We start from the raw sequence: 23,212 nt of genomic DNA, 5'->3' as shown, positions 1-23,212 counted from the left end.
CCCTGGTTGCATATGAATGGGAGACTTGATGTGTGAGCACTGCAAGATATTCCCCTCAGGGGATGAAGCTGCTCTGGGAAGGGCAGGAGGTTTCAAGTTCCCTCCCTGGCTTCTCCAAGATAGGGCTGAGAGAGATTCCTGCCTGCAACGTTGGAGAAGCCCCTGCCAGTCTGTGAAGACAATACTGAGCTAGATAGACCAATGGTCTGACTCAGTATATGGCAGTTTCCTATGTTCCTATGTTCCTAAGCTCTTTGACAAAGTATCCTTTAACTTGGTCATATGTTGTCTTGGAGCAGGAAAAGTGGATAAGAGGAAGTCCATGTGTGGATTTAATCAAATGGCTCATGCTGCTGCTACATGAAGGGAGCTTTAGAGGTCAGGCAAGTGGGCCCTCTAATTGACATGGGGCCCTGACCTGACTGACTGCTAATGCCAGCCCTGTGTGATTCCCTGTAATCTGCTCAAACAAGGTGCCCTCCCTGCTTATCTGATCTGGCAATGGATCCAGCAACAGCAGGAGGGAGTTTCAATTGTAGCCTCTTTCTCTCCCTGGCCTCTTCTGGGTGGGACCCAGGGGTGGAGGCCTCCAGTAAGACCTCCATATTTCTACCACTGTACCTGCTTCCATCACCAACCTAAGTAAGCAGGTAGGAAGGTACGGAGTATAAATCAGTTTATAATCTGATCTGAGGAAGAACTCGGATGAGTTTGACCTATGGAATGAACTCAGATTTTGAAGATGGGTATTATGAGTCATCGGCTTTGTATTCTAAACAAAGGAGCGATGAACTTTGATGACATCACTACTTGCAACTATAGAGCTGAAGTTCCTGGTGAGTTTTTATGTGGAGGTACATATAGAAATTTTGAGAAAACAAGATTATACAGATGCTATTCTTTTTGTGGGCACCTGCTTTCCTTGGTTGTTTTGCTTGATATATTTTCCTCATTGTTGCCCATCACCAATTTGTGGCCTGACACCTTCACCAGTTTCCCTTCCCTTTTGTGCTCCTGTGCACTCCCAGCTCCAGAGGTGTGAGAACAATGTGACATGGATCCAGTAGCAGGTTGTCCTGCTGCTGCTCTACAGAAATGTTTTCCCATTAGGGGCAAATAACAGTTTGGGGTGGATTTTTATTGGGCAAATTGTTTGTGGCAACTGTGATGCATTTGGAGAATTTAAAGGGACACAACTGTCTCAGGTTTTGCCAGCTTTCTACAGCTGTCAAGGGAAACTGTGTGCCCCTCACCCCAGATATAGGGGAGAAAGTTGGGGATGGTGAACAGTGGGGAGGGAGTCCCACCTGCAGTAGCACGTCTTACTTTTCCATCCAGACTGGCAGTCATCTGTGCAAAAACACAGGTGTGCCCAACACGTTGCAGCACTGAGCCCCAGTAGAGCCCCTTCCAATGGATCATGGTGTTCCACAAAAATTCCTTTGTGGTTTTGCTCCTATCCCCCACACAGGGCAATCCGTGCTGTTGTCCTGCCTACACCAAACATAGGAAAGGTGTTACCTGCTCAACAGTTGTGCACTAACAGCATCCTCCATTGTTGGGATCTCGGGCAGATGGAAGTTGGTGGGCATAAGATGCCAATGCACCCACAGCAAGGGCACTCTTCTTCTGATGCTAATCAAAAGACTTTGTAGCTGTTAAAAGCTGAGGGCACGGCTGGCCATTATTGTGCTCTCCCTGCATTCTAGCAGACTGCCTCCATGGGGGTGCACAGGTTATTTTCAATACACCCTCCATGGGTTCATTCTACATTGTAGTGTATCTGGACATGGAAGTAAAGACTGTGATGGGGGAGGAGGTCCCGTTCACCCAGCTGCTACACCTCCCATTGTCCTCCCCATGCATGTGCCTCACAATTGTTGGCAAGGTTGCTTACTAACTTCTGAACTAGCAGGGATGCTTGGATGAGGGGATTGGTGCATGAGACTAACCATGTCCTGCTCCAAGTTTACGGCACAGATGTTGAGCTAGAGGCCCTCCAAGGCCACCCTTAGCCATGCTCATGCCCCTGCCTTGTATCTCCTTACAAGCACTCAACAAATCTGTCATTGATGCCCATCCCAGTTGTCCTTAGCAGTATCTACTGCTCTGAAGCTGCCCCTTTTTGATGCACTCTACTGTGCTATTGGGGAATGTCTGCAGTAGATACTCTTGATGGGGCCTTGAGGGCAATGTCTCTGCACATGGCCCTATCCCTCATTGCACTAAGTAGTAGCCTGGCCACACTCACACATTCAGTCCTGCATGAGCATGCATGCGGAGGATGGCCCATTGCATATACCCAGCCCGATTGCCAGTTGCATGACCACAGGGGTTTGGTGGCCCATGACCTCTAGTTTTGCACGGATGCCTAGCTGCTCCAATCAGCCATGCAGTCCCAGCAATCTTCTACTACCACAACATCAACTGGTGGCACTGGCACTGCCAGTGCCATGTGGAGCAGTTAAGCTGAGGATGCTTCAAGAAAGGTCTGTGTGAAGCTCTGGACAGACATGGAGACTGGGGTCTTTGTGGAACTGTGGACAATCAAGGGGGTGCAGGCCCAGTTGCAGAACTAGTTCTGCAAAGAAGCCACCTACAGCTGGATCTCCAGCCAGATGGGTCTCCGAGGGTACCAGTGCACTGCCAATCAATGCAAAAAGAGACTGCAGCACCTTAAAAAACCATTCAAAAAGGTGACCACACACAACAGGCTCTCCAGAGTGGCATGCAGGACAATGGCCCACTATGACATGTTGGCATCCATCCTGCTGGAAAGAAGGAACATCAGTCCTGGGGTCCAGCAGGGACTGGGCACCCAATGCCAGGGATGAGGTGGAAAGCTAGCCAGATGACAACCCTTACAACTATGCAGGGGGTAAGCAGGCCTGCTCAACAATTGGCCATCATAAACACTGCTGAGTACCACCGGCTGCCACCTCCACTGCCCCTGGCCCAACATAGGCCACAACCATGGTGCCCCATGCAGCTATGACCACTTTCCCTCTGTGGTCATAGCTGCATCCCTGAGGGCAAGGGCAGTGGTGGAGGGGCACTTGGAAGAGACAGGGATGCTGTGTTGATGGTTGCCTTTGCAAGACATGCCTGGGAGCATCTCCCTCCAGCTGACTGCTAAGGCAGGCTGGTGTGTGGAGTTAAAAGCGTGCACCATCCTTTAAACTAGTAATGCTAGCACAGGGTCATTGCCCACACTTGTGGCAGCAGTAGGACCAGAGATTGCAACCACCTGTCCCCACCCTGCTAATGAAAGGGCTGCCAGTGTATTACTGCCCAATAAAGTGAAAGCAGTCTTTATTAAACCGGAGTGTTTCTTTCCAGATGCTAGTGCAAAGTTTCCTCCTTACAACTGGCCATTGGCAGAGAGGGTGACGAATGGTTTGGGATTGGATGGGGCAGGGTAGGACATGGGATTTCCCTGGCCAGTGGCAGGGAGGGTGATGAGTGGTTTGGGGGGTTGGATGGGGAAGGAGAGGACATTCTTCACACCACTCCATGACTCGCTGTGTACAGCATGGACTGCACTCAGGGTACATAGTGCACAGAGCGCTTTCTTTTATTCAAGCTGGAAGTGTGTTGACCCAGTTCAGAGTGCCCAGGTTGGGCCCCCAGGTTCAGAGTGCAGAGGTTGCAGAGGGAGGTAGAACAGAGTTATCTGGCAACAATGGAGAGGGGAATGGCAAGTGGCCGTCCCCTGGGCCCTCCACCCTGATGCCGCCCGCATCCAACAAATTTATGGAGGTACAAATAATGCAGTGTCCCCATCTGGATGGGTGCCCACCCCACACACTCCCATGAGGATGTGCCCCTCTGCTGTCAAGTAATTAGCACGTGTTCCCATGCTGAGATGCTGTTTTATTGAGGTGACATAGGTGGAAGTACAGTGAGGAATGGGTTAAATTGCCTTTGGCTCTGCAAAGCTGACTGGCAAAGCAAGAGAGAGCTGAGTGTGTTTGACACGCCCCCTTTGGGATCATGGCCAATGGCTGCCTGGACGACGTGCTACTGTCCTGCCCTAAGTCTGGCAACGAGCGGCACGTGGCTGCTTGGGATACAGCCTTGGTGGCCAAGGAGCAGGGAGCGACCACCCTTTCCTGAAACTGGAGGCTGCTGAACCGTGGTTGGACGAACATCTATGATGTGATTCATGGTTTCAAAGGGAAACCATGGGTTCATCAACCTCTGTTTTCATGTTATATGTGAATGCAGCCATTGTGGCTAACATACTGACTAAAACTGCATGCATGAAGCCAAAAAAAGCACTAGGCTTGTGCATTTCGATTCGGGTACAAAACATTTTGTGCCCGAAAATGGCAATTTTGGAGGTTTTGTAACCAAAACAAAATCAAGAATTAAAAAACAGAGTTTTTTGTTTCCAAATCGAAATGACTGTGTTTCGGAAAGAATGCTTTGTTCTTTGGGAAAGCATTGCAATTGAAATTGACTTCTCTGACTCTCTCCACTCCAGCTGAGGCACTGAGTGATTAGAAGAAGATAAGATATGCAAAAAGCTTTTGAGCTTGAATGGTTTAGTTAAGTATGTGTTGTATTCAGTGTGATCGAAATGCAAACTGACCTTGCAAATGGATTTGGAAGACAGCATTTTGAGACAGAAATACCCAAATACCTTTGGGAGCTCAATGCAATTCCAAAGCTCTTGCTAAAAGCCATGGTATAAATTGTGTGGAGAAGCTTTTCGAGAAGCTGGTTAGGAAAGTCCTGAAATTACACAGGTTTTTCTTTCCAAAGGTTTAGAAAGAATCTCTTGACTTGTTCAAGAGTCTTTTGAAGAGCTATTTTGTTTTTCTTCTGATTTTTATGAGTTATAGTGGTGTCTAAGTTTTGTTGCCCAAGTTGAGCAGTCTAATGTAATTTAGGCCACAATGTAATTTGGTGTGGGACATGATGTCTAAGTCAGTGGTTCACAACTTTTGCCATTGCAGGTACAGGTCATCCACATGGGACTACAGGAGACAAAAGGAGGGGGGTGGGGGGATATCCCTGTCAATTTATTGACATCCCCAGGAATCTTAGTTGCTTCTCTCTTTCTTGTAACCACGATCCATGGTTTTGCACTTTCTTAAATGAAGTGATGATAAATCTCAATAATTCTGAACAGTAGGCTGATTTGTTTGGGCTACGGCTCACTCCACTTCAGTTAAATTAACATTTGAAGCTGTTCCATAGCACCAAGGCAGTTTTATTTTATTTTTATTTATTTTTTTACATTTTATATCCCGCTCTTCCTCCAAGGAGCCCAGAGCGGTGTACTACATACTGAGGTTTCTCCTCACAACAACCCTGTGAAGTAGGTTAGGCTGAGGGAAGTGATTGGCCCAGAGTCACCCAGCTAGTATCATGGCTGAATGGGGATTTGAACTCGGATCTCCCCAGTCCTAGTCCAGCACTCTAACCACTACACCACGCTGGCTCATTGGTCTATCTTGCTATCTCAAATGACCTGTGGTCACTGTTCCATGGGGAGGGAATGTTTTTATTGAAAGATTGCTTGAATCCACAAATGGGTTGTGCTGCTGTGCTAGTGCCACAGGGACAGGCTTCCATCCACTGCAAAATTCTCAAATAACTGTGCCAAAAAATTAAGTGTCATTGTTGTTCATCATTCTCTTCACTCTTTCAACTTGTTTATGTGGGGCTTCAGGGGCAAAACAGTGGGTTGGGTGGCAGTAACCCAAGGGTGGTGCACCCAGATTCCAAATAGGGCAAAGGACTGATTTCTTAGGAATTTTTGAGGTTTATGCATCTTTAAGATTTTCCCCCATAGGGAATAATGGAGGTTTCAGCAGCCCCATAACCCCACCTCAGGGGCACTGGGATGGCCCGAAGCGAGTGGTGGTGTCGTGCACAGAGGGTGCCACCCCCCCCCCTAGATTACTAACCCATTGAGGTACTGGGCTTTGTTGTTTTTGAGGTGTTGAGTTTAGATTCTCTGGTCGCAAATGAGATTTTTAATGAAAAACTATGCATCCACTCTCATATGCTACTAAAGAATCTACTCTTAGAACACCTCTAGAACAACAAAACCCTGTACTTCATGGGTTGGCAACCCATGTAGGTGGTTGGCACCCTATGTGCACTACACCGCCACTTGCTCTGGGCCACCCCAGTGCCCCTCAAGTGGAGTTATGGGCCTGTAGAAACCTCCATTATACCCTACGAGGAAAATCTGAAAGACACATAACTTCATTAATTCTTTAAAAATCAGCCCTTTGCCAAATTCCTCTGAAAAAATTGTGGTAGCTTCCTTGCACCAACTGGGCAATACCACCAACCACACTCCACTCTGGGCCACCCCTCCCCCCCCAGCCCCGTGAAACTACACTTTTCCTGAAACCTCCATCATACCCTATGGAGAAAATCTGAAAAACTTCAAAAATTAACCAAAAATCAGCAGTTTGCCCAATTTCTTTGAAATTTTTGTGGTAGCTTCCACTTATTGGGCACTATAACCCCCACCCCTCTTTTGGCCACATGACCCATTTTTTAATCTGAATTAATTCGGATTCAGATTCGGATTAATTTGGATACAAAACAAAACTGGGGTGATTTGGAATGCTTAATTTCAGACAAAATACAAAATGGGGTTGATTCGGATTTGGTACAAATCAAAACAGAAAAAATACAAAACATGCAACCCTAAAAAGCACACACTCAGCAGTAGCATCCCTGCTTCTGAAGCACGAGTACTTGTGTGGGTAGAGGGCAATTTTTGTGATCTCGCGTTCTCTTGGGAGCACTTTGTACAGCATGATAATATGTTTTGGAGGCATGACCCTCACAGATATAGTTGCATGTTATATAGAGCAGTTCAGGGGAAGGGAAGATTGGCAAAAACTGCCCCTGCAAGACCCACGCAGGAAACTTCAGGGAGGAGACATCAGAAAAGGGGATGCTACCACTGCACATGTATGTTTTTGGGCTGTATGCATGCAGCTTTAGTCAAGATGTCAGCCAGTAATTCCAACATGAGCAATTGAAGGAAAGTCAGCTTAAAGCGTAAAATGGAACATGGTAGGACAAACAATGCTGCCTTGTGGAATATTGTTTGTGAATACTAATGTCTATGAATACTAGACAAATTGTCACCTACTTGAATTTCCATGGCCCTCTCACTTAAAAAATCACAGTTCCTCCCAAGGATCCTACTCTTTACCTCTAATCTTGATATGTTTCTGAACAAAATACAAAGTGCTGGTTATTACCTATAAAGCTCTTAATGGCTTTAAGAGAGCATCTTCTCTGTTGTGCACCTTGTCACCTATTAAGATCATCTGGAGAGGTCTGGTTACGGTTGCCGCCAACTTGGGACTGGGCCTTCTCCATGGCTGCCCCAGAGCTTTGGAAAGCACTCTCTGCTGAAATAAGAGCAGCTCCTTCTTTGTTTGTTTTTTAGGAAGGCCCTGAAGACGTACCTATTTTCCCAGGCTTTTAAACTGAAATATTTTAAAATTTTAATGTGTCTTTATCTATCGTGATTTTTATCTTTTTATGAATTTTAAATGTTTATATTTTGTATTATGTTTTTAATTTTGTAAACCATGAGATTTTATATTAGATTTTATATTAGTAAATTCAATAAATAAATAAATAATCCTAATAACGTATAAAAGCCCATCCTTCCACAACACACCATATACATTTTCGATATCCAAAAGAATCTGCTACTAAACATACCTTATTACATTACTTTTCCATATATCATTTTCTAAACATACAATGTAACACAAGATTCTTCTTCCTTTAAAAACAATACCACTGTGGGCGGCATCCAACAATCTGTGTTTCTCCAAACAGACCTCCAGCCTATCATTAAGTATCCTCTCCATAATTTCCCTTAAACTAGAGTTTAAAACTGTAGGCCTAGATCAGTCAGGAAACGTTTCCATGCTCTCCTATTGGGATTATTACAGTATGCTTCTGTGTCCTTGGCAGTTTAGCTATCCCTCCCATGTGCACTGCCTTTCCCTGCTACGATGTATATATCCCTGCTGCACGATTGTCTGCAGGTTTTTTTCTGGGAGATGTGGGCAAATTATACACAGAGAAAGATAATAGACATTGTTGTTTCTAGCCAATGGCCATGGCAGTACACATCAAACATAAAATGGGCAATAAACAACTGATTTTTGTAAAACAAAAAACAAATCAACAAAACAGATAATTAAAAATCCTCTTGTTTCTTTACTATAGGCTACCTAGCAATATGCACATTTTTGTGCCAGAAAGCTCATTTGTAACTTTCTTACTGCCAGTGCATACCATGTTGCTCTGTAAGTGACAAACATCTCTGCATCAGCCAGCAATAACTTAGTTTTAAAACCATCTGATTCCCCTTCTAAAACCTTTTGAAAGGGGAAAGAAATCTAGCCCTAGGTGAATTATATAAAGGAAATGAAAACGGAATGTATACTGTCCTCAGCATAACCTCATCCACAACAAAATTGGTTGTTTACTAGATACATATAAATATATACATAAAATATGTAAATCAAATCTAATCTAAGCATGAATGGGAGGGCAGCTGCTCCCCTTGCCCTCCCCCAGATTTCCATGGCTGTTGTGTTGTGATTGGCAAGTGGGATAGTTGCCATTCCATCCCCCAGTCTACCTAGATGTGTGTGTGGGGAAAGGATGAGGTGCTCTGCAAAGAAGTATTCATTGAGCACCATGATGTGTATTGAGTTAACGTTCAGGTTTTCTGTGTGTAGTGCCGAGCCAGTGCAAGAGGTGGTCATCCTGATTCTAGAATGCTGGTGAGTGAGCTGACTAAATGGACCGCTTCTCCATGCCATATTCACTGCATGATTTGCCATGTTTCTCCTCGTATCCCATGACATAAATAGTAGGGCTGTGCATTGGGTGGAATTATTGCCCCAATCCCAATCATGATCCAGGCCATTCTTGTAACATGAACATAAGCATTGCATGGGCTGATAATCGGTATTGACTAGGCTTGAGCCCAAAACGTTTCGGAGGCCATTATGAACGCCTCTGAAACGTTTAGGCTCCGGAGACAATTCTGGTGTTTCAGTGCAGGTGGGGGTGGTTCTTTAAGGGCGGGGGAGGGTGCACTCACCCCTCCCACCGCATTTCCCCCACTGGCGCTCCATTCATTTCAATCCCCTCGGGGCGGCAGCATTCCTCCCTGCCACCCCGCTGCCATCATCGTTCGGAAGTGGCCGGAGGTACCGATCGCATGTGCACCCATTGCATGCGCGCACATGCTTGGCAGACGGGCACGCGCACATGATGGGCACACACGCGATCGGTACTTCCGGCCAATGAGGGCAATGGGGTGGCAGGGAGGAACGCTGCCAGCCCGAGGGGATTGAAATTAACGGAGTGCCGGCGGGGGAAATGCGGTGGGAGGGGTGAATGCACCCTCACCTGCTCTTAAAGAACCACCCTTGCCGGCACCGAACTACTTTCAGGCACATCCCTAGTATTGACTCAATGCATTGATATGTGAGGGATTACCTTTTAATGAAGATCTGGCTTCTCTGAAGAAACTGGCTGCCTTCTGGACAGCTGTGGCATTTCAAATTGCTGTCTTCCCTTTCCCTGTAGTTACAGAATGTGGCCAGTTTCCCCCAGTAATGCATGAGGAAATGGATGCAATGTCATAACATAGCAGGAAAGGGAAGGCAGGGATTAAACACTGTGGTTGTCTGGAAGGCAGACACTTTCTTCAGGGATGCCAGCTCTTCATTAAAGGGAAGCCCTCCTAATAACATTCAATATAATACTGATACAATTCAGTATTATATTGAATGATTCATCAATATTGGAATTCCGCCCCCCCCCCATCAGAATGGTTTCCAGTTATTATCAGGCTGATGCGATGCACAACCCTAATAAAAATAGCACTAGTGTAAGGAGAGTTGACGGTGACTTCACACAATGCTTACTGGATGAAAGCATTATTATACTGTTAATTTACATACAACAGACTTTAACCTATTGATTCATTTTATATCTATACACACACACACACACACACACACACACACACATACATACATATATACATATACATATATACATACACATACACATATATACACACACACACACTCATTCACTCACTCACTCAGAATCCTCACATTGTGGAAAAAATTAACCTGAGTACAAATAATATGCATGCACTGAATTGATTTTGGATGTGAGTGTTGTAATTAATCAAATAAGGACAGAAATAATTAACCAATCTTAACAACAGGTTAATTTTACAAATTGTACTCAGAGCTTGACTGGATAAAAGTGTGTAAGTTAAAATAAGTCCCAGGTGATACCATTGTAGAAAAGCTAGACATAATAGATGATATTAGCAAAACAAATGATAAACCTTGAATAGTAATTGCTGGTAAAGCTAAACTATGCTTGTACTTAAGAAGTCATTTGGCATCCTGAGAAAACAGAATGATCCCCCGGCTCCTTTTTTAGTGCCATACAGTCATTTTTCATTCCTTTTATTCTATCTCTAGGAAAGACAAAGCTGGTCGCATCTATAAATCATGGAGGACAATAGGATTTCATAGTGACAAATCTGAAGCATTTCCATTGAAGAGGAACATTTTCACAGTGGTGAAGTTCACCCAAGACATTGTTAGTTTGGTTGATTTTCCACATAATGGTGGCATATGAGGTGGTGACGGGTGGAGGTGAATGCATAACTTGGCTGCTGCCCCTGAACTGTAGCTATGAGTGATGGTAGGGAGAGATCACTGCTGTTAATGGAGGGTGTCACTTAGCAGGGCGTGGGCCAGGGTTGCAAAATGCAGAAGCCACATCTTGGGAGGAGCTAGAGATCCTTCGGTAGTCTCATGATGTCATTGGCCTGTGCTCCCACTCAGCTCTGGCAGCTCAGCTCCCACTCAGCTCTGGAGCTAGAGATCCTTCGGTAGTCTCATGATGTCATTGACCTGTGCTCCCACTCAGCCCTCTGGCAGCTCCTCCCACACCTACCTATGCCAGGTGATGCCCTCTTGTAATGGAAAGGATCCCTCCTTCCCTTGGTCACCCTTTCTCCACCTCCCACATAGGTTGCCTCTCTCTCCAAACCACTATACAGTTGCGTATCCCTTATCCAGACATCTGAAATCTGGAATGCTCCAAGATCTGGACACCATGCCGTAACAAAAACAAAAAACAAAACACCTCAGCTCATTCGCTCGCAGATTCCCAATTTTGCTGCTTTTAAACATGCAGTCAAAACTTATTTATTTCAGAAGGCTGTTTGTGACAGGGTTTTGTCTGCAATTCTCTCTAGTTGGGGCTCTGTTTTTATTGTGAAACTTTTTAATGTTTTTGATGTTCTCCCTTTGGGGCTAGACGGGAAAGGGAAATCCCCCCCACTCCCTGCTCAGTTTGGCGCCTGCTCTGTTGGCGTCTGTTATGGCGCTCTGGATCCCATGCCCAAGATATCTCAGTATGCAAATACTCCAAAATCTGGAAACATCCGAAATCCGGAACACTTCTGGTCCCAAGCAGTCCGGATAAGGGATACTCCACCTGTATAAGTAGATATAATGGCAGTATGCTACATGTGATTCCTTACAGTTCCTTGCCACTTTCAAATCAGGAAGATGCTTGCTTGCTTGTTTTCTTTCAACAGCTATTTTCTTAATCCCTGTTTAGTCATTATTGTCCTGGGGTACCAGGGGAACGGTAGCACACTGACTAGCCCTACCCCGCACACTGGCATGCTCTCTAGCTATGGCTCTCCCCATTAATTAAAAAGTGCCTAAATTATGGTGTTGTGGATTATTAATGGAGCAAACTTGCTTTTTCTTTGGATTGTGCAGTTGTATGAGGAGAAAAACACTACCAAATGAAAGTAGGAGGCTTCACACACAACCACCACAGGGCATGGCTAGGAAAGACCCTGGGCTTCAAGCAGAATTTAAAATTTCAGAAGTTTATTTATGGTGGCAAGGTGATGCAAAAAATGATGATTTGCACATCTGGAAATCAGTAGAAAAAAACAAATATTTATAACAGGCTTTTCAACAAAAGTTTCCATAGCAGTTGACCTGTTATGAGAAAGAGAGAGAAATAAATAAGTAAGATGGATCCCTGTCTCCAAAGGGCTCACAGTCTAAAAAGAAACCATAAGATAGACACCAGCAACAGTCACTGGAGGTACTGTGCTGGAGGTTGATAGGGCCAGTTACTCTCCCCCTGCTAAATAAAGAGAATCACCACATTAAAAGATGCCTCTTTGCCCAGTTAGCAGGGGTCAACTCCCAGTGTGTTTCGTAGTGAGTCTTACAGGAAACCTTTCTCTTAGATTCTGTGCCCCCCCACATGAGAGCCTCCCCCCTGATAAATAAATATCAATTGTGTATGTGTGTGTGGGTCCCATAGATCTGGATTACATGTGACACTTATAGTCTTATTAGCCCTGACAGTGAAAGGTGTAGTTTGTTTAGCTAAGAGCAGGTGGATCAGTAGGTGTGTGTGTTCCCGTGGATTGGGTTAAAGTCCCCTTATTTCTCCCCCTGTTACTACAGTTCTAACCCAATGCAACTGTTACTGACAAAGAAAACCTAAGCCTGCCAGGGCTAATAACTTTTTAAACCTCACATATTGTTTAGCCCCTTAGAAAGATGTTTTGCTGATGGACAGGGTCTGGAGAGAGTTTTCCTGCAAGTTAAAAATACAAAAATCATTGCCTCCAAGGAAGACTTACAGTGAAATATGTTGAAAATGTTATTGATTTTGTTTCCTCAGGAATAAATTATCATTTTTACCATTATCTGGAGGCATGCCTCTTTGTTTTTTCTGCTCCCTTCATACTGTCTCTTTCTTTATGCTTGACTCCGATATAGTAAGCAGGAGAACAAATCATTTTAAACTTTTCACTCAGCCCACAGCCCTCAGTATGTAATATCATTTCTGAGGACTCTCTAGTTCTTAGTTGGCACAACTGGTTCTTCTCCCACTGGGCACCTTTGGGTCCTTCCCTTGTATAGGAGAGACAGGCCAATCTCTATTGCACATAAGCTTCCCTATTAAGTTCTGTTTGCTTTCTTAAAAGGCACATACATTCACAATTCAAATGTTTTGGATAAATGGAATTTTACTGCATGGTCTCCTTCTAATTTTTTGGTAATGAATGCAGAAGTCAACATCAGGAATATTGGAAGAGACAAAGAAAGCACCATATGCATTAACACCATGCACATCTCATTTTTCTTGTTAAATGTGTAGTTACTACCTTAATGGGCACCATATAAAGACCTGTGGGGGATCACTGGTGCATTGGAAGCACATTATGGAAATCAGGTCCCTTTAGCTACATAATTACTGCTCAAATAACTTAATCATCACATTAGCAATTTCCATTTTCCCTTGTAAATATGTATTTTTCCCATGAATGTTACTGCCCTGATGAATTTGTGTTTCATTAAATTGAATAATGGAAATGGCACATTCTAAGATAAGGGATGTGTTAATATCTCTAGCTCTTTCTGAAATGACTAATTGGTTTGGATTATATTATTGTATTTGCAGCATTATAATAGCCAGGAATTTAAATAATGGATATGTGCGATTTTGGCTGTCTTTCAAGATGGTTATCTGTAAAGAGAAGTTAACTACCTAAATGTTTCAGCTTTTGTAAAATAATTTGATTGTGCCCTCTCTATAGCACTTTCTATTCTGGTGGCAAAATACCCTAGGACTAAGAAAGGGAATGCAATTTAAAGAACAAGACACATGAGCATGTTCTTCGCAATGGATGAACACAACATTATGTGTGACTCAGAGGTGTTGCCAAATGGTACTCTCATGTGAATTCTGCCTCTCTCACCTGTAAAAGGTTAGATCACTTATCATAATGTTATATTGCTCACTTTCCAATCACTGCTCCACAGGTTACCATATTCTGCCTAACACATAGTTACACCCATTTCATAAGTGATTCTGCATAAATACACATTTTCATTGAATGAGGTACAAAGGATGGTAGAAGAAAGCATGAGATTAGGCTTGCACCATACATTTTTCTATTCCAGTTTATGGGCAGAAAGTAGAGATTTTGAGGGTGTGGGGTTGAAATATTTCTTGGAAAAGGCATTGCCTTTTAATATCTGTTTTTGTCCTGTTAGGGGAAATTCCTCAGTGCCATTTTTTCATTCCTGTGTCATTCTTCTTTTTGGATTAGTCTTATGGGTGAATCCTGCTAATCAGAAATAATTTGTGATGTTTGGGTATTACATAGCCACATAGATCTGTCCTTGCAAATAAATGAAGCCAATGGAATCTGAGGCCAAGACTTATTGGATAAATCATTTAGGTGTCCTCAAGTGATCAGGACCTGTGCAATGAAAGTGATAACATCACTATACTTTACAGCTGATCAGAATTGGCTACATGATGACATCACTGATAGCAAACAAAGTCAATTGTGTGAGGAAAAAATGGCAATGAAAATAAATAGATAAAGGCTTACATCCTGATTAAATTACAGTGGAAATCCTGTTGAAATTAATAGGAAATTAATCATGACTAACCTGTTCTATTAATTTAAATGGAATTACTATTAAGTAATTAGAAAGGATGTTGGCCAAGTATTTCACAGGGTTTGCCAAAAAATTTCAAAAGTTAGGTATGGTTTTAGACACTGCTAGAAATTTATCTAAAGTCAGTAAGTAGTTTTGGCTGAATCCTACATAAGATACAAAGGGCAAACCTGAATATCTGATGCCATCATTCCCTGAGGAAAGGAAATCCAAACCAGACATACATTCAGCATCACAGCTGCTACCTGTAGGTGAAGTAGATGAAGTGCCTTTTTCAGTTGCAGGTCTCAGATTTTGAGGCCCCTTGTTCCTTGAGATTCATCTTTGTTAAGACATTTTTCTTTTGACAGGCATTTTCAGTTGGTTTGGTTACCCTTTGCTGTTTTACCCTACTACTTCTTAGTCTTCAGTATTAATTTTGTTAATTAAAATTTAAATTATAACATTTTTGTACAATTATGTATTGTTTTATTATAATTTTGAATTGTGAGCTGCTTAGGGGACCCCTGTGGGGCACCAAAGGTGAGATATAAATCCCCAGATAGATGAAATAAAGATAAAGGTACGTTGGATAAAGGCACTTTGTCTTCAATATTTCCTACAGCTGTTTTGTTTGTAACATGAATACAGCCAGCATGTAGCCTCTTCAGGAGTCGATAGACAGAGCACACCTTACTTTCTGTATGCTTTTGTGCCTACCGTATAATCTTTGCAAGGTGTCATATATATGATGTGTAACTTTGTGGCTGGCTGTTGTAAAACCCTCTGTATTTTCCTTTACATTTCTAATTTAGAGGGAAGTTGAATGTTAAAAATTATTTGCATCCTCCACATTTGCCTAGTACTGTTATTGCATTCCAGTACCAGAGAAGATTTTCAAAAGGAACAATTGTATTTGCTTTAGATCTCATCCACAGCTGTTATCTGGCCCAGCCAGGTTCACAGCTTGCCCTCCCAACTTGGCATCTTTCTCCTCAATCAGTTTTACTTCAGCAGTTTAAGTCTGGTTCTTAAAGGAGCAACAACTTATATACTGCCGCATTTAACATGCAAACAAAGGCCCCATTCAAACACAATGCCGAACCACAGTTGAATGGGGCAGAGGTTGGAATTCCTGTAACATCAGTTCAAAAACACGACTGCTGAGTGCCAACGACCATAGTAAATAAGCCACAGTATGCTGATGAAGAATAGGCTGCAGACAATGTATTCATAGACTGTTTGTGTTTTCCACTCACCACAAGTGCTTAAAGCATTGTAACATGTTGAAAATGGACACTTCTGACAAAAATGTCATTTCTGGGACTCTCCCTTCCCATCTCCCCTCCTGTCTTACTTGCCATGGTCTACGAACAGGCAAAAAGACTAATTAAACAATGCATCATGGACATAGAATGCCAAACTGTGGCCTTGAACTTCCACATCAATGAAAGACTAAGATACACTGCATCTCCTGCTGTATTTCTAACACAGCTGGGAGCTCCAAAACACAGAAGGGCCTTCACCCTGGCCCATTGTGGTACCCTCCCCTCAGCTGTGCTAGAAGACAGATACAGGAAGACTTCCTTCTTGGAACGCCTGTGCTTCTGCAGCTCTGGGCAAATTTAAACAACAGAGCATGTCTTCCTCCATTGCCCAATCTACCGAGGCATTTGTATTGCCCTCATCCTTCCGCTAACACTCAAGTCCCCAGGTTGCTCAAGCCAATTCTACAAAAGTACATAGTACTTTCCATCAAATTTAAAGGTGTTGCATTGCAGGCATACAGTAATCGTTGCATTAATACCACATTTATCAATGACATCACTATTCTCTTCCAATATCCATTTAAGACTCTGTCTTGTGCCTTCATTGTTTACATTTGTGTACAGTGCCCCAACATCAAAACATTCAAAATGTACCTGTTCTTCCCCCATCCCAATTCCATGTAAAGCCTCCAATAACTGCTTAGTATTTTGTAAATGTGCAGGCACATAATCCAAAAATGGTGATAATATAGTTACAATCAGCCAAGTGAGGAGGGCTCACTTTATTTTCTAGATATCGAAATTAGATTAAGAAATAATCATTTAGAGACCAAATGGTATAGAAAATCAGCCAAAAAGGACATTTTATTAAAGAATCAATCAGCACACCCCAAAATAGTGAAAATACAAACTATGAAAAATGTGATAAAGAGGGCAGAGGATATTTCCACAGCTTGAACATCAAAAGGAGTCTAGAGAGAAAGCTGAAAACCTAATTAGGAAGAATGGGTATGAATTGTCTTAAAGAGTTGGAAAAGAGCTAGATTCATTAAGGGTTTGTCAGTACTTAAAATACCATTTATTACTGATAGATTTACATGGCAAACCCAGAGAATCTTGAAAGACAGGGAATTAAGGTGAATGTGGTTTGCACAGCACCAATGACATTTAAACCATAGTTAGTTAATTCTTGATTGTATGATAGATGTGATGTACAAGATTGTGAAATTTGTGAATGGGGGAAGGAAACTGTGGAAAGAAAGGTACAATATATAAAATTCAATGCTTAGGTTGCACTTCATTCTATATTGGGGAATCTGGCAGGTCATTGAAAGAGGGATATAAAGAACATCTAGCGGCGCAGCAGGGAAATGTTTAACAAGCAGAAGGTTGCCAGTTTGAATCCCCACTGGTACTATATCGGGCAGCAATATAGGAAGATGCTGAAAAGGATCATCTCATACTGCACCGGAGGAGGCAATGGTAACCCCCCCACCCTTGTATTCTACCAAAGAAAACCACAGGGCTCTGTGGGCACCAGAATCAAAATCGACTTGACAGCACAGTTTACCTTTAGCAGATATGAGGCATTTTGTAAAGAAAACGGAACCCTGGTCATTGCATACGAGGATTAAGGATGAAGGCCAAATGGTGTTCACTAAAATATCTATTTTGGGGATTGAAAGGAATCTGCAAAGAAGGAAAACCAAGGAAGCATTATTTATAGAGAAACTGAGACCCGGCATTCATGCTCGGGAGTTGCTGGCTGACGCCATGAAGTTTATTAGCCTCTGAGAAGAATTAGGTGTTTCCCCTTCTCTCCCCAGCCCCTCGTTCATCATCTCCCCACCAGTCAGGGAACTGTGTGTTATCACGTCTAAGGAATTTAACAGCTAGGGATTGGGATTTTCATCTGTGCTCATTTGTTTTTACTTAACTGAGGATGGTGTGTCACACCAAAAGGTTTTATGGTTTTATGTTTACCAACGTTTAGTTTTTCTTTGTGCAATAAAAGGTCTTTTTGTTGAGAGTTTGGAGTTAATATGCACATTGCATTGCTGACATATCGACTTATTCGAAGCTTCTATATAGTCTTACCAGCCTTATTATGCTATCTGTTTTAACTGCAGTTTTAAGAGAGATTACCATCATTTAACAGTAACTGTATAATTTATAAGCTTTTAGTCTCTATAAGCTTTTAGTCTCTATACTCACAGTTTCAGACATAGCCATTTCAAAGATCTAATGCTGTCTAAAAACACGTAAAAACAGCAGAAAAGCATAGATCCTACACTGATCAGCAGCTGCCATCAGTACAAACCAGCAATATATATATTTTAAAAAACCCATTTATATTCCACTCTTCCTCCAAGGAGCCCAGAGCAGTGTACGACATACTTGAGTTTCTCCTCACAACAACCCTGTGGATTAGGCTGAGAGAGAATTGACTGGCTCAGAGTCACCCAGCAAGTATCATGGCTGAATGGGGATTTGAACTCGGGTCTCCCTGGGCCTAGTCCAGCACTCTAACCACTACACCACACTGGCTCAAGTTTTGAGGTGGGGGGAGAATTCTTCCCCCGGCCCACACCACAGAACAAAAACTATGTAAAGAGGAAGCTAACTAGATCTCTTTTGGTAGGGAGTGTTCCAGTGGAAGGTGTCACTACTGATAAGACCTCACTCTGCACCCTCTTAATTTTTATCACCATGCAATAAGGAATGTGGAGCAATGCCTCCCAAGCTGATCTCAGTGAACCAGAGACACCATTACTTTACATGTTGTCATAATGTGAAAATCTGGCTAATTAATTATGACTGACATTCTGCGCTGTGGAACACTAGTGTGTTAGGGACTAGGGATGTGCATGGACCGCGGAGGTGCGGTCTGATGCAGAGGGTGTGTGTTGCTTTAAGGGCGGGGGGTTGTACTTACCACTCCCGCCACTCCCCCCCCCCCATTGCTCCAGTTTTAAGCAAAATCTTTGGGGCGGCAGCGGTCCTCCCTGCCTCCCCTGCCCCCTTGTTGTTTGCAAAATGTGGAAGTAACTCCTGTGCATGCGCCCGTCGCTGCCGACGTGCACTCACCTTGCTGACGTGTGTGTGTGTGCTGTGCACGTCACAGTGACGTGCGTGACATGCACAGCAACGGCAGGCACATGCGCGGGAGTTACTTCCACATTTTGCAAACAACAAGGGGGAAGGGGCAGCAGGGAGGACTGCCGCCGCCCCAAAGATTTTGCTTAAAACTGGAGCGCCGGAGGGGGGAAAGCGGCAGGAGGGATAAGTACAACCCCCCTGCCCTTAAAGCAACACCCCCCGGTGACGGTCAATTGAACCGCCAGACCAGCAAACTGGTTTGCAGGCCTCCAACATCGCTTGCGAGCCGGTTTGTGCACATCCCTATTAGGGACCCACTGGGGCTGCTGTGCTACATGTGGTGTTTCATAGGAGCAGAAAGTTTGCAATAACCTAAAACAGTATGCAGGCACTTGCATTATTTCCAATGCCCACTGACTGTTTTAGGTCATTATGCAACTTACTGCCTCCACACACAGGTGCACCTCAGAAATTTTGGAACCTGCAAGTCAAGCATCATCTCCCTAAAGACACACACCATGACACGCACAGTATTTTTAACATGTGGGTTCTTGAGGGCACAAATGGCAACTGTATGCAAAGAATGTAAGAATATAAAACAAATATATTTATGCAAATATGCATTAGCAGAAACATTTCAACATGCAACTTAACATATTCCCATCCCATATATTTCTTCCCTGACTCCCCACTTTGGCACTAAAGCAGAGGTCACGCTCAGCTGCCTGGTGCAGGTCACACACATGCTCGGCCGCCAGGCACAGCATGACCTGGCACCATGACCATATCCTCCGGGACAGACTAAAGAGGATTTGGGGGGGCCCCAGGGGGTGTGGAGGCCCTGGTCTTCCACCTGGAGAAGTCCAGGGGTAAGAGCGCTTCTGCCTCCACAATACCACTGGGGCTGCCTTTCATGTTGCACAGCAGCTTTGGCAGGTCCCTAATGCTGGTGTTCCACCACATGGGATGTTAGCCAGTGATAATGATTTTAAAGCATGGGCATGGTATGGAGTGTTATTTTCAGTGTTTCCATGGAATAAGCAGAAATGGCTAACACATCCCATCACACCATATACACCATGATGTCTGCTTGAACTGGATAGATGGCTGTTAAGACTTTATGGGGAAAGACTTGATTTGACTGTTTCTTTTTCTATTTGGTGCTAGTAAGGGAATGGAAGACTGCAAAAAAGGCTTGAAAAGCAAGGATGTTGTTCGAAGCCACAGGTTTTCTTCTTTGGATCACATTCAAGAAGATTGATCATAACATCCCTTATGCGGAATCTGGTTCTGTAAAACTTTTATTACAAGTTTTAAACTAGCTTGCAATATGAGCTCCCAAAGCTTGTAATAAAACCGTGATCTTTTCTTTCGCAATAGAAAAGAATAATGGAAGGTCAGGGCTTTATTTAAAAAGAGGACATGATGCTTGCCATTTCTTCCTTGTTCCTTATTCTGTTTCTCTGTTCGTTTTCTCCTAGGAGAACTCTGCTCATTTACAGTAACTATGCAGGGCAAGGAGATTTGCTTTGTGAGAAAGTGTCCTATCTGGCTCCAGAAGTGCATGAAACATTTTTCAAAAATCCAGCCTAGGATGTTATCCAACCAAATTACCAACATAACATTTGTATTTCTTGGCATCTTTTACATTCATCAGCCATCTGCATGTTGAGCAAATAAGATGTGGAAAGGCTAACAACTGATCATCTATGCTATGATGAATAGTGGAGGGATGTGGCCCATTAACACTTCATCATCAGTGAAGATCATCTTTTATCTCTTGTGTGTGCTTTGGGTATTTGATGTAATAGAATTTGGAAAGGGCTTGTTGAACAGAATGGACTTTCTTTTTTCCTCTCATGGCTGAATTGGAACACAATGCAAAGCAGAATACAGTCCCTCTTTTCCTGTTTCCAAGATGTATGGGTTTCATTGAGAAGTCCTTTTTATCATGTTTAGGATTTGAAGGATGTATGGTTCTGAAAATCCCCCAAATTGTGCAACAACAATAAGGCTTTTGAAAATGTCTCAGTTTGGAAACTTAAGCTACAGTTGCTATATAAACCTCTTTAGCTATACTTCCAAAAACAACTATTAAAAAAACAGCCCAAAGACCAGCACTTTGCTTTAGATAGGAAGCCATCTCCATTCTGGTTGTTTTCAAGCCACTCCTTTTTTTCTGCAGACATTATATAATGTTCCCAGCTGACATGCTGAATCTGTCTATACAAAAGATAACCTTAATGTGCTACAATTCTTGGCTTTCTTTTCTTTGCCTCTCTTCCTGCAGAAGGCATATTTGTGTGTATGTGTGTGTCCCTTTCTCTCTCGCAACCCATCCTTCTTTATAGCAGGTATATTTATCATTTTCCACCACTCTGACATTTCCAGCTTGGCTGACAGGCCAAGCCTTGTTGTCTTTCTCTCTGTAGATTAGTTTGCATTCTCAAGGATTCTAAAAGGTTTAAAAAGCAGTAGGGAGTTGGCAGGAAAGGGATGAGTTGTTTAGAAATGTCAAAAAGTGTCAAACTGGCAGCCATGTAGGGGAAATCAGCACTCTTCAATCAGTCTGGACCAGAAATAGTCTTTCTTAAAAGGAACTGGTGAGCAAGTGAGCCATGGAGATAATAATTTTTCCTTGTATTCTGAGGAAAAAGGGAAAAGAGATTTTCACACTACACAGGAAGACAACTGAGGTCTGATAAATCCAACATTCACAGCACTCAAGGTAATAAATAGCCCTGGCTTTTCAAAAAGATCTCTTCAGGGATGAATGTAAAGTAGAACTGAAATAGGTAGGATGTGGTGTCTTTTCAACAGCAGGCAGTTTTCATTTCTTCCACTTTTGTTTATTATTTTCAATGTCCTGCTTTCTCCAGTTAGCCATTGTGTTTTGTGTGCATGTGCTTGCATGCTTTTTCCAAGGTAGCAAGATAAATGTAAAAATACTGATCTGCAGGAGGATTCCCACAAGGTAATGCTGATCAGTAAGCCACAGAAAAATCACTAAGCCCCAAGCAAATGTTCCTGGAATATCTATGAACAAAACACCTCACACTTTTACTAAGCCTCCTGCTTGAGAAGCTCAGTGCTAACCAGTGTTTACAGATTAAGGCTGCATTCCTCAAGTGTGGAGCTAGTGGCTCAAAGGCCTAAAGGCTAATACAGGCCTGGACTCAGGTAACTGCTGCAGTAGATACCTCAGATGTTGCCACCATGCCGGCTCCAGGTTTTTGGCTGTCCTGGACAAACTGCCTGAAAGAGTCACTCTGCCACCACCCCATGAAGACTATGAGCACAGAGATGGTCTCAGGAATAAGCAGTGGCCCCTTCTGAGGGCTCTCAGCTGCCTGATGATGCCTACCTCTGACACCAGCCCTATTCAGTTTGGAGGCTGGAGCTAACCAAGGCTAATTATTCCAGCTGCTCACCTTCTCTATTCCTTAAGAGGATAACCACAGGTGATGATGATTATGATTAAATTAAAGGTGGAAGGGGAAGCCTACCTTTTAGTAACAGAGCAATACAATATATATTTACTCAGAAACAAATCCCAGGAGAATGTGCATAAGTTTGCAACCTGAAGTAATTTCTCCTCATCAAATATTTGCTGAACATTTTGGAAGATATTCATGCTTTGGCTTTTGCACACTTCTAGAGGAATGAAATTCTGTGCTGGCAGGCTAACTTTATCAAGTGCCATTTTTCCCCCTGTACCAGAATTGCTAGCCAAGATGGGTCAGCTTCCCAATGTAAAGTGAGATCATACCCAGAAGAAGAGGGTTGGTTGTCCAATGCTCCAAAAGAATGGCTCAATCTGCCACTTCTAGTCCCTGTTGTAAGACTTCAACCTGAGAGAAGTCAGCCAAGACAGACAAATGCCATGCACACCTAGAGGTGGTGCACCTTCTACTGTAGAAACCTTTCTAATTAATTTCCTGGGAGTTCTGCCGCTCCTCCAGGATTTATTTCCTTGCTACAATGTGCCAAGCTTACCTTTGTGTTGTGAGGCAGAGGTCTCTGATGCACATCCTTAGTGGGCCACTGAAATTTAGAAGAATGCAAGATTGTAGGTTCCATTTTATTAAAAAAATGTTTATGTCAATTTATTGAACCCATAAGGGTGTTTTAGGCCAGTTCTAATGTTTACTCAGACATAATCTCTTGATTTCAATGGGACTGACTCTTAAGTACGCATGTTTAGGAGTGTAACTCTGGACTGTTTGGTGTAAAGAGCCTTATTTATTCCTATCCAATGTGAAAAGAAAGAGAAAATTTACTTCTAATTGTTTGATCTCTTAT

Source organism: Hemicordylus capensis, chromosome 4, assembly GCF_027244095.1.
Source record: "Hemicordylus capensis ecotype Gifberg chromosome 4, rHemCap1.1.pri, whole genome shotgun sequence".
In the NCBI taxonomy this organism is placed as follows: Eukaryota; Metazoa; Chordata; class Lepidosauria; order Squamata; family Cordylidae; genus Hemicordylus; species Hemicordylus capensis.
Note: the sequence above shows the minus strand (reverse complement) of the source record.